Here is a 10,000-nt window from a genome sequence, read left to right on the forward strand (position 1 = left end):
CAGCTGATGGCGGGGTGGAGGAGCAGCAGCCAGCCTCCAGCAGCCAGCCTCCAGCTGCTGATGGCGGGGTGGAGGAACAGAAGCCTCCAGCAGCTGATGGCGGGGTGCAGGAGCAGCAGCCAGCCTCCAGCAGCTGGTGGCGGGGTGGAGGAGCAGAAGCCAGCCTCCAGCAGCTGATGGCGGGGTGCAGGAGCAGAAGCCAGCCTCCAGCTGGTGATGGCGGGGTGAAGGAGCTGCAGCCAGCCTCCAGCAGCCAGCCTCCAGCTGGTGATGGCGGGGCGGAGGAGCAGGCAGCCTCCATCAGCTGATGGCGGGGTGTAGGAGCAGCAGCCAGCCTCCAGCTGGTGATGGCGGGGAGGAGGAGCAGCAGCAGCCAGCCTCCAGCAGCCAGCCAGCCTCCAGCAGCTGATGGCGGTGTGTGGGAGCAGCAGCCAGCCTCCAGCGGCCAGCCAGCCTCCAGCAGCAGATGGCGGGGTGGAGGAGCTGCAGCCAGCGTCCATCAGCTGATGGCGGGGTGGAGGAGCAGCAGGCAGCCTCCAGCTGGTGATGGCGGGGTGGAGGAGCTGCAGCCAGCGTCCAGCAGCTGATGGTGGGGTGGAGGAGCTGCAGCCAGCGTCCAGCAGCTGATGGTGGGGTGGAGGAGCTGCAGCCAGCGTCCAGCAGCTGATGGTTGGGTGGAGGAGCAGCAGCCAGCCTCCAGCAGCTGATGGCGGGGTGGAGGAGCTGCAGCCAGCCTCCAGCAGCCAGCCTCCAGCTAGTGATGGCGGGGTGGAGAAGCAGGCAGCCTCCATCAGCTGATGGCGGGGTGGAGGAGCAGAAGCCAGCCTCCAGCTGGTGATGGCGGGGTGCAGGAGCTGCAGGCAGCCTCCAGCAGCTGATGGCGGGGTGCAGGAGCTGCAGCCAGCGTCCAGCAGCTGATGGTGGGGTGGAGGAGCTGCAGCCAGCCTCCAGCAGCCAGCCTCCAGCTAGTGATGGCGGGGTGGAGAAGCAGGCAGCCTCCATCAGCTGATGGCGGGGTGTAGGAGCAGAAGCCAGCCTCCAGCTGGTGATGGCGGGGTGCAGGAGCTGCAGGCAGCCTCCAGCAGCTGATGGCGGGGTGCAGGAGCTGCAGGCAGCCTCCAGCAGCTGATGGCGGGGTGGAGGAGCTGCAGCCAGCGTCCAGCAGCTGATGGTGGGGTGGAGGAGCTGCAGCCAGCGTCCAGCAGCTGATGGTTGGGTGGAGGAGCAGCAGCCAGCCTCCAGCAGCTGATGGCGGGGTGCAGGAGCAGCAGCCAGCCTCCAGCAGCTGATGGCGGGGTGGAGGAGCTGCAGCCAGCCTCCAGCAGCCAGCCTCCAGCTAGTGATGGCGGGGTGGAGAAGCAGGCAGCCTCCATCAGCTGATGGCGGGGTGGAGGAGCAGAAGCCAGCCTCCAGCAGCTGATGGCGGGGTGCAGGAGCTGCAGCCAGCGTCCAGCAGCTGATGGTGGGGTGGAGGAGCTGCAGCCAGCCTCCAGCAGCCAGCCTCCAGCAGCTGATGGCGGGGTGCAGGAGCAGCAGCCAGCCTCCAGCAGCTGATGGCGGGGTGGAGGAGCAGCAGCCAGCCTCCAGCAGCCAGCCTCCAGCTGCTGATGGCGGGGTGGAGGAACAGAAGCCTCCAGCAGCTGATGGCAGGGTGCAGGAGCAGCAGCCAGCCTCCAGCTGGTGATGGCGGGGTGGAGGAGCTGAAACCTGGGTCGGACCTGGTCTGCAGCAGGGCCCATTACCACTCAGAAGCTGATGGCAGTGTGTGTTTAGGTCCCTGCGGGGTGGATGAGCTGAAACCTGGGTCAGACTTGGTGTGCAGCAGGGCTCAGCACCCTCCAGAAGCCGATGACAGTGTGTCTTTAACTCCCTGCCTGGTGGGAGAGCTGAAAGCTGGGTCGGACCTGGTCTTTAGCAGAGCTCAGCAGCCTCCAGAAGCTGATGGCAGTGTGTGTTTCATCCCCTGCGGGGTGGGAGAGCTGAAACGTGGGTCGGACCTGGTCTGCAGCAGGGCCCATCACCATCCAGAAGCTGACGGCGGTGTGTGTTTAAGTCCCTGCGGGGTGGGAGAGCCATAACCTGGGTCGGACCTGGTCTGCAGCAGAGCTCAGCAGCCTCCAGAACCTGATGGCAGTGTGTCTTTAATCCACTGCGGGGTGCAGGAGCTGAAACCTGGGTCGGACCTGGTCTGCAGCAGGGCTCAGCAGCCAGCAGAAGGTGATGGCAGTGTGTGTTTAGTTCCCTGCGGGGTGCAGGAGCTGAAACCTGGGTCGGACCTGGTCTGCAGCAGAGCTCAGCAGCCAGCAGAAGCTGATGGCAGTGTGTGTTTAATTCCCTGCCTGGTGGGAGAGCTGTAACCCGGGTCGGACTTGGTCTGCAGCAGGGCCCATCACCATCCAGAAGCTGATGGCAGTGTGTCTTTAATTCCCTGCGGGGTGGAGGAGCAGAAACCTGGGTCGGACCTGGTCTATAGCAGAGCTCAGCAGCCTCCAGCAGCTGATGGCAGTGTGTGTTTAAGTCCCTGCCTGGTGTGAGAGCTGAAACCTGGGTCGGACCTGGTCTATAGCAGAGCTCAGCAGCCTCCAGCAGCTGATGGCTGCGTGTGTTTAAGTCCCTGCGGGGTGCAGGAGCTGAAACCTGGGTCGGACCTGGTCTATGGCAGAGCTCAGCAGCCTCCAGAAGCTGATGGCAGCGTGCCTCTAAGTCCCTGCCTGGTGGGAGAGCTGAAACCTGGGTCGGACCTGGTCTATAGCAGAGCTCAGCAGCCTCCAGCAGCTGATGGCTGCGTGTGTTTAAGTCCCTGCGGGGTGCAGGAGCTGAAACCTGGGTCGGACCTGGTCTATGGCAGAGCTCAGCAGCCTCCAGAAGCTGATGGCAGCGTGCCTCTAAGTCCCTGCCTGGTGGGAGAGCTGAAACCTGGGTCGGACATGGTCTGCAGCAGGGCTCGGCAGCCTCCAGAAGCTGATGGCAGTGTGTGTTTAAGTCCCTGCCTGGTAGGAGAGCTGAAACCTGGGTCGGACCTGGTCTATAGAAGAGCTCAGCAGCCTCCAGCAGCTGATTGCAGTGTGTGTTTAAGTCCCTGCCTGGTGGGAGAGCTGATATCCGGGTCGGACCTGGTCCACAGCAGGGCCCATCACCCTCCAGAAGCTGGTGGCAGTGTGTGTTTAAGTCCCTGCGGGGTGCAGGAGCTGAAAGCTGGGTCGGACCTGGTCTGCAGCAGAGCTCAGCAGCCTCCAGTTGCTGATGGCAGTGTGTGTTTAAGTCCCTGCCTGGTGGGAGAGCTGAAACCTGGGTCGGACCTGGTCTATAGCAGAGCTCAGCAGCCTCCAGCTGCTGATGGCGTGGTGGAGGAGCAGCAGCAGCAGCAGCCAGCCTCCAGCAGCCAGCCAGCCCCCAGCAGCTGATGGCGGGGTGGAGGAGCGGAAGCCAGCCTCCAGCAGCTTATGGCGGGGTGGAGGAGCTGAAACCTGGGTCGGACCTGGTCTATAGTAGAGCTCCGCAGCCTCCAGACGCTGATGGCGGTGTGTCTTTAAGACCCTGCCTGGTGGGAGAGCTGAAACCTGGGTCGGACCTGGTCTGTAACAGAGCTCAGCAGCCTCCAGAAGCTGATGGCAGTGTGTGTTTAGTTCCCTGCGGGGTGGAGGAGCAGAAACCTGGGTCGCACCTGGTCTATAGAAGAGCTCAGCAGCCTCCAGAAGCTGATATCAGTGTGTGTTTAAGTCCCTGCGGGGTGGGAGAGCTGAGACCTGGGTCGGACCTGGTCTGCAGCAGGGCTCAGCAGCCTCCAGAAGCTGACGGCAGTGTGTGTTTAAGTCCCTGCCTGGTGTGAGAGCTGAAACCTGGGTCGGACCTGGTCTATAGCAGAGCTCAGCAGCCTCCAGCAGCTGATGGCTGCGTGTGTTTAAGTCCCTGCGGGGTGCAGGAGCTGAAACCTGGGTCGGACCTGGTCTATGGCAGAGCTCAGCAGCCTCCAGCAGCTGATGGCAGTGTGTGTTTAAGTCCCTGCCTGGTGGGAGAGCTGAAACCTGGGTCGGACCTGGTCTATAGCAGAGCTCAGCAGCCTCCAGCAGCTGATGGCAGTGTGTGTTTGATCCCCTGCGGGGTGGGAGAGCTGAAACTTGGGTCGGACCTGGTCTGCATCAGGGCTCAGCAGCCTCCAGAATCCGATGGCAGTGTGGGTTTAAGTCCATGCGGGGTGCAGGAGCAGAAACCTGGGTCGGACCTGGTCTATAGCAGGCCTCAGCAGCATCGAGAAGCTGATGGCAGTGTGTCTTTAATTCCCTGCGGGGTGGGAGAGCTGTAACCTGGGTCGGACCTGGCCTGCAGCGGAGCTCAGCAGCCTCCAGAAGCTGATGGCAGTGTGTCTTTAATTCCCTGCGGGGTTGAGGAGCAGAAACCTGGGTCGGACCTGGTCTGCAGCAGGGCCCATCACCATCCAGAAGCTGATGGCTGTGTGTGTTTAAGTCCCAGGGGGGTGGGAGAGCCATAACCTGGGTCGGACCTGGTCTGCAGCAGGGCTCAGCAGCCTCCAGTTGCAGATGGCAGTGTGTGTTTAGTTCCCTGCGGGGTGCAGGAGCTGAAACCTGGGTCGGACCTGGTCTATAGCAGAGCTCAGCAGCCTCCAGAAGCTGATGGCAGTGTGTCTTCAATTCCCTGCGGGGTGCAGGAGCTGATACCTGGGTCGGACCTGGTCTGCAGCAGGGCCCATCACCATCCAGACGCTGATGGCAGTGTGTGTTTAAGTCCTAGTGGGCTGCAGGAGCTGAAACCTGGGTCGGACCTGCTCTATAGTAGAGCTCAGCAGCCTCCAGAAGCTGATGGCAGTGTGTCTTTAAGTCCCTGCGGGGTGGGATAGCTGAAACCTGGGTCGGACCTGGTCTGCAGCAGGGCCCATCACCATCCAGACGCTGATGGCAGTGTGTGTTTAAGTCCTAGTGGGCTGCAGGAGCTGAAACCTGGGTCGGACCTGCTCTATAGTAGAGCTCAGCAGCCTCCAGAAGCTGATGGCAGTGTGTCTTTAAGTCCCTGCGGGGTGGGATAGCTGAAACCTGGGTCGGACCTGGTCTGCAGCAGGGCCCATCACCCTCCAGAAGCTGTTGGCAGTGTGTCTTCCATTCCTAGTGGGGCAGGGGAGCAAAGACCTGGGCAGAGGAGCGCCTGTCTGCATCCGATCCGGCCCCTCAGCAGCCCGCCGTGAGCCTTAGAGAACCCCCCCCCCCCCCCCCCCCAGCGGGCTCCAGGAACCGGGCCCTGCGTCGGACCCAGCTCAGGCAGGCCCTCCCTCGGGCCCTGCAGCAGGTGGCCCCGTCTATGCAGTCGAAAACCCCGCGAAAATCGGTGTAGAAACGCCCGAGAGGCGTGGTGCGGTTCCCCCGGCCGGTACCGGGTCCGGACCGGTCCGGAAGTCCACCCAGAACACTGCCTGGGGCTTCTGGGCGGCTCCCCAGGCGCAGGCAGTCGAAAACCGCGTGAAAATCGGTTCAGAATTGACAAAACGGCGACCTCGTCGCTCCAAAAACTAAGTCCAAACTAAGCCTTTCGCTTATCGCTTAACGCTTAAGGCGGTCGGCCTTATGGCCAGTAAATGAAAAGTGCCTGCGCCCCTGGAGGTTTTGGAAGGTGCGAGCGATGACCATGCTCGGGTTAGTAGGTGAGGCCATCGGAAAACCAGCGTGAGTTGGCGGGTTTGGGTGGCAATCTATTCCAGGCAGAGTCGACTATCTCTGGGCATCAATTTTGGGATTTTTCCGGCTCTGGTTCTGGGAGAAACGCAGGGGCAAAGTGCACGAGCCGCGGCCGATTTTGGTGGCCTGTCCCTGGGCACAAAGTCTGAGGAGTGTGGGCCTGGTTCTCCGAAAAATACCAGTCTGCTGGAGCTCACTCCCATGGCTCCAGGGGGCACGGCACACCCCCCGGTAGCCGACCAAAGTGATCTACTCGGGCCAGACTCGGACCCACGACCCGGGGTGAGAACCACAACTACTGGTCATCCTTTTGACCTCCAGGGGGCGCGGCAGAGCCTCCCCAGTCCGACGCAAGTGCCCCACTTGGGCCATACTCAGACCCACGGCCCGGGGCGAGAACCACAACTACTGGTCATCCTTTAGACCTCCAGGGGGCCCGGCACAGCCTCCCTAGACCGACACAAGTGCTCCACTTGGGCTGTACTCTGACCCAAGTCCCGGTGCGAGAACCACAACTACTGGTCATCCTTTAGACCTCCAGGGGGCCCGGCACAGCCTCCCTAGGCCGACACAAGTGCTCCACTTGGGCTATACTCTGACCCAAGTCCCGGGGCGAGAACCACAACTACTGGTCATCCTTTTGACCTCATGGTCATCCTTTAGATCTCCAGGGGGCCCGGCACAGCCTCCCTAGGCCGACACAAGTGCTCAACTTGGGCTATACTCTGACCCAAGTCCCGGGGCGAGAACCACAACTACTGGTCATCCTTTAGACCTCCAGGGGGCACGGCACACCCCCCGGTAGCCGACCAAAGTGCTCTACTCGGGCCAGACTCGGACCCACGACCCGGGGTGAGAACCACAACTACTGGTCATCCTTGAGACCTCCAGGGGGCCCGGCACAGCCTCCCTAGTCCGACACAAGTGCTCCACTTGGGCTATACTCTGACCCAAGTCCCGGGGCGAGAACCACAACTACTGGTCATCCTTTAGACCTCCAGGGGGACCGGCACAGCCTCCCTAGACCGACACAAGTGCACCACTTGGGCCATACTCTGACCCAAGTCCCGGGGCGAGAACCACAACTACTGGTCATCCTTTTGACCTCATGGTCATCCTTTAGACCTCAAGGGGGCACGGCAGAGCCTCCCTAGTCCGACACAAGTGTCCCACTTGGGCCATACTCAGACCCACGGCCCGGGGCGAGAACCACAACTACTGGTCATCCTTTAGACCTCCAGGGGGCCCGGCACAGCCTCCCTAGTCCGACGCAAGTGCTCCACTTGGGCTGTACTCTGACCCAAGTCCCGGGGCGAGAACCACAACTACTGGTCATCCTTTAGACCTCCAGGGGGCACGGCACAGCCTCCCTAGTCCGACACAAGTGCTCCACTTGGGCTATACTCTGACCCAAGTCCCGGGGCGAGAACCACAACTACTGGTCATCCTTTTGACCTCATGGTCATCCTTTAGACCTCCAGGGGGCCCGGCACAGCCTCCCTAGGCCGACACAAGTGCTCCACTTGGGCTATACTCTGACCCAAGTCCCGGGGCGAGAACCACAACTACTGGTCATCCTTTTGACCTCATGGTCATCCTTTAGACCTCCAGGGGGCCCGGCACAGCCTCCCTAGTCCGACACAAGTGCTCCACTTGGGCTATACTCTGACCCAAGTCCCGGGGCGAGAACCACAACTACTGGTCATCCTTTTGACCTCATGGTCATCCTTTAGACCTCCATGGGGCACGGCAGAGCCTCCCTAGGCCGACACAAGTGCTCCACTTGGGCTATACTCTGACCCAAGTCCCGGTGCGAGAACCACACCTACTGGTCATCCTTTAGACCTCCAGGGGGCACGGCACAGCCTCCCTAGTCCGACACAAGTGCTCCACTTGGGCTATACTCTGACCCAAGTCCCGGGGCGAGAACCACAACTACTGGTCATCCTTTTGACCTCATGGTCATCCTTTAGACCTCCAGGGGGCCCGGCACAGCCTCCCTAGGCCGACACAAGTGCTCCACTTGGGCTATACTCTGACCCAAGTCCCGGGGCGAGAACCACAACTACTGGTCATCCTTTTGACCTCATGGTCATCCTTTAGACCTCCAGGGGGCCCGGCACAGCCTCCCTAGTCCGACACAAGTGCTCCACTTGGGCTATACTCTGACCCAAGTCCCGGGGCGAGAACCACAACTACTGGTCATCCTTTTGACCTCATGGTCATCCTTTAGACCTCCAGGGGGCCCGGCACAGCCTCCCTAGACCGACACAAGTGCTCCACTTGGGCTGTACTCTGACCCAAGTCCCGGTGCGAGAACCACAACTACTGGTCATCCTTTAGACCTCCAGGGGGCCCGGCACAGCCTCCCTAGGCCGACACAAGTGCTCCACTTGGGCTATACTCTGACCCAAGTCCCGGGGCGAGAACCACAACTACTGGTCATCCTTTTGACCTCATGGTCATCCTTTAGATCTCCAGGGGGCCCGGCACAGCCTCCCTAGGCCGACACAAGTGCTCAACTTGGGCTATACTCTGACCCAAGTCCCGGGGCGAGAACCACAACTACTGGTCATCCTTTAGACCTCCAGGGGGCACGGCACACCCCCCGGTAGCCGACCAAAGTGCTCTACTCGGGCCAGACTCGGACCCACGACCCGGGGTGAGAACCACAACTACTGGTCATCCTTGAGACCTCCAGGGGGCCCGGCACAGCCTCCCTAGTCCGACACAAGTGCTCCACTTGGGCTATACTCTGACCCAAGTCCCGGGGCGAGAACCACAACTACTGGTCATCCTTTAGACCTCCAGGGGGACCGGCACAGCCTCCCTAGACCGACACAAGTGCACCACTTGGGCCATACTCTGACCCAAGTCCCGGGGCGAGAACCACAACTACTGGTCATCCTTTTGACCTCATGGTCATCCTTTAGACCTCAAGGGGGCACGGCAGAGCCTCCCTAGTCCGACACAAGTGTCCCACTTGGGCCATACTCAGACCCACGGCCCGGGGCGAGAACCACAACTACTGGTCATCCTTTAGACCTCCAGGGGGCCCGGCACAGCCTCCCTAGTCCGACGCAAGTGCTCCACTTGGGCTGTACTCTGACCCAAGTCCCGGGGCGAGAACCACAACTACTGGTCATCCTTTAGACCTCCAGGGGGCACGGCACAGCCTCCCTAGTCCGACACAAGTGCTCCACTTGGGCTATACTCTGACCCAAGTCCCGGGGCGAGAACCACAACTACTGGTCATCCTTTTGACCTCATGGTCATCCTTTAGACCTCCAGGGGGCCCGGCACAGCCTCCCTAGGCCGACACAAGTGCTCCACTTGGGCTATACTCTGACCCAAGTCCCGGGGCGAGAACCACAACTACTGGTCATCCTTTTGACCTCATGGTCATCCTTTAGACCTCCAGGGGGCCCGGCACAGCCTCCCTAGTCCGACACAAGTGCTCCACTTGGGCTATACTCTGACCCAAGTCCCGGGGCGAGAACCACAACTACTGGTCATCCTTTTGACCTCATGGTCATCCTTTAGACCTCCATGGGGCACGGCAGAGCCTCCCTAGGCCGACACAAGTGCTCCACTTGGGCTATACTCTGACCCAAGTCCCGGTGCGAGAACCACACCTACTGGTCATCCTTTAGACCTCCAGGGGGCACGGCACAGCCTCCCTAGTCCGACACAAGTGCTCCACTTGGGCTATACTCTGACCCAAGTCCCGGGGCGAGAACCACAACTACTGGTCATCCTTTTGACCTCATGGTCATCCTTTAGACCTCCAGGGGGCCCGGCACAGCCTCCCTAGGCCGACACAAGTGCTCCACTTGGGCTATACTCTGACCCAAGTCCCGGGGCGAGAACCACAACTACTGGTCATCCTTTTGACCTCATGGTCATCCTTTAGACCTCCAGGGGGCCCGGCACAGCCTCCCTAGTCCGACACAAGTGCTCCACTTGGGCTATACTCTGACCCAAGTCCCGGGGCGAGAACCACAACTACTGGTCATCCTTTTGACCTCATGGTCATCCTTTAGACCTCCATGGGGCACGGCAGAGCCTCCCTAGGCCGACACAAGTGCTCCACTTGGGCTATACTCTGACCCAAGTCCCGGGGCGAGAACCACAACTACTGGTCATCCTTTAGACCTCCAGGGGGCACGGCACAGCCTCCCTAGTCCGACACAAGTGCTCCACTTGGGCTATACTCTGACCCAAGTCCCGGGGCGAGAACCACAACTACTGGTCATCCTTTTGACCTCATGGTCATCCTTTAGACCTCCAGGGGGCCCGGCACAGCCTCCCTAGGC

This window comes from Nothobranchius furzeri, unplaced genomic scaffold (assembly GCF_043380555.1).
Source record: "Nothobranchius furzeri strain GRZ-AD unplaced genomic scaffold, NfurGRZ-RIMD1 Scf079, whole genome shotgun sequence".
NCBI classification, from domain to species: Eukaryota; Metazoa; Chordata; class Actinopteri; order Cyprinodontiformes; family Nothobranchiidae; genus Nothobranchius; species Nothobranchius furzeri.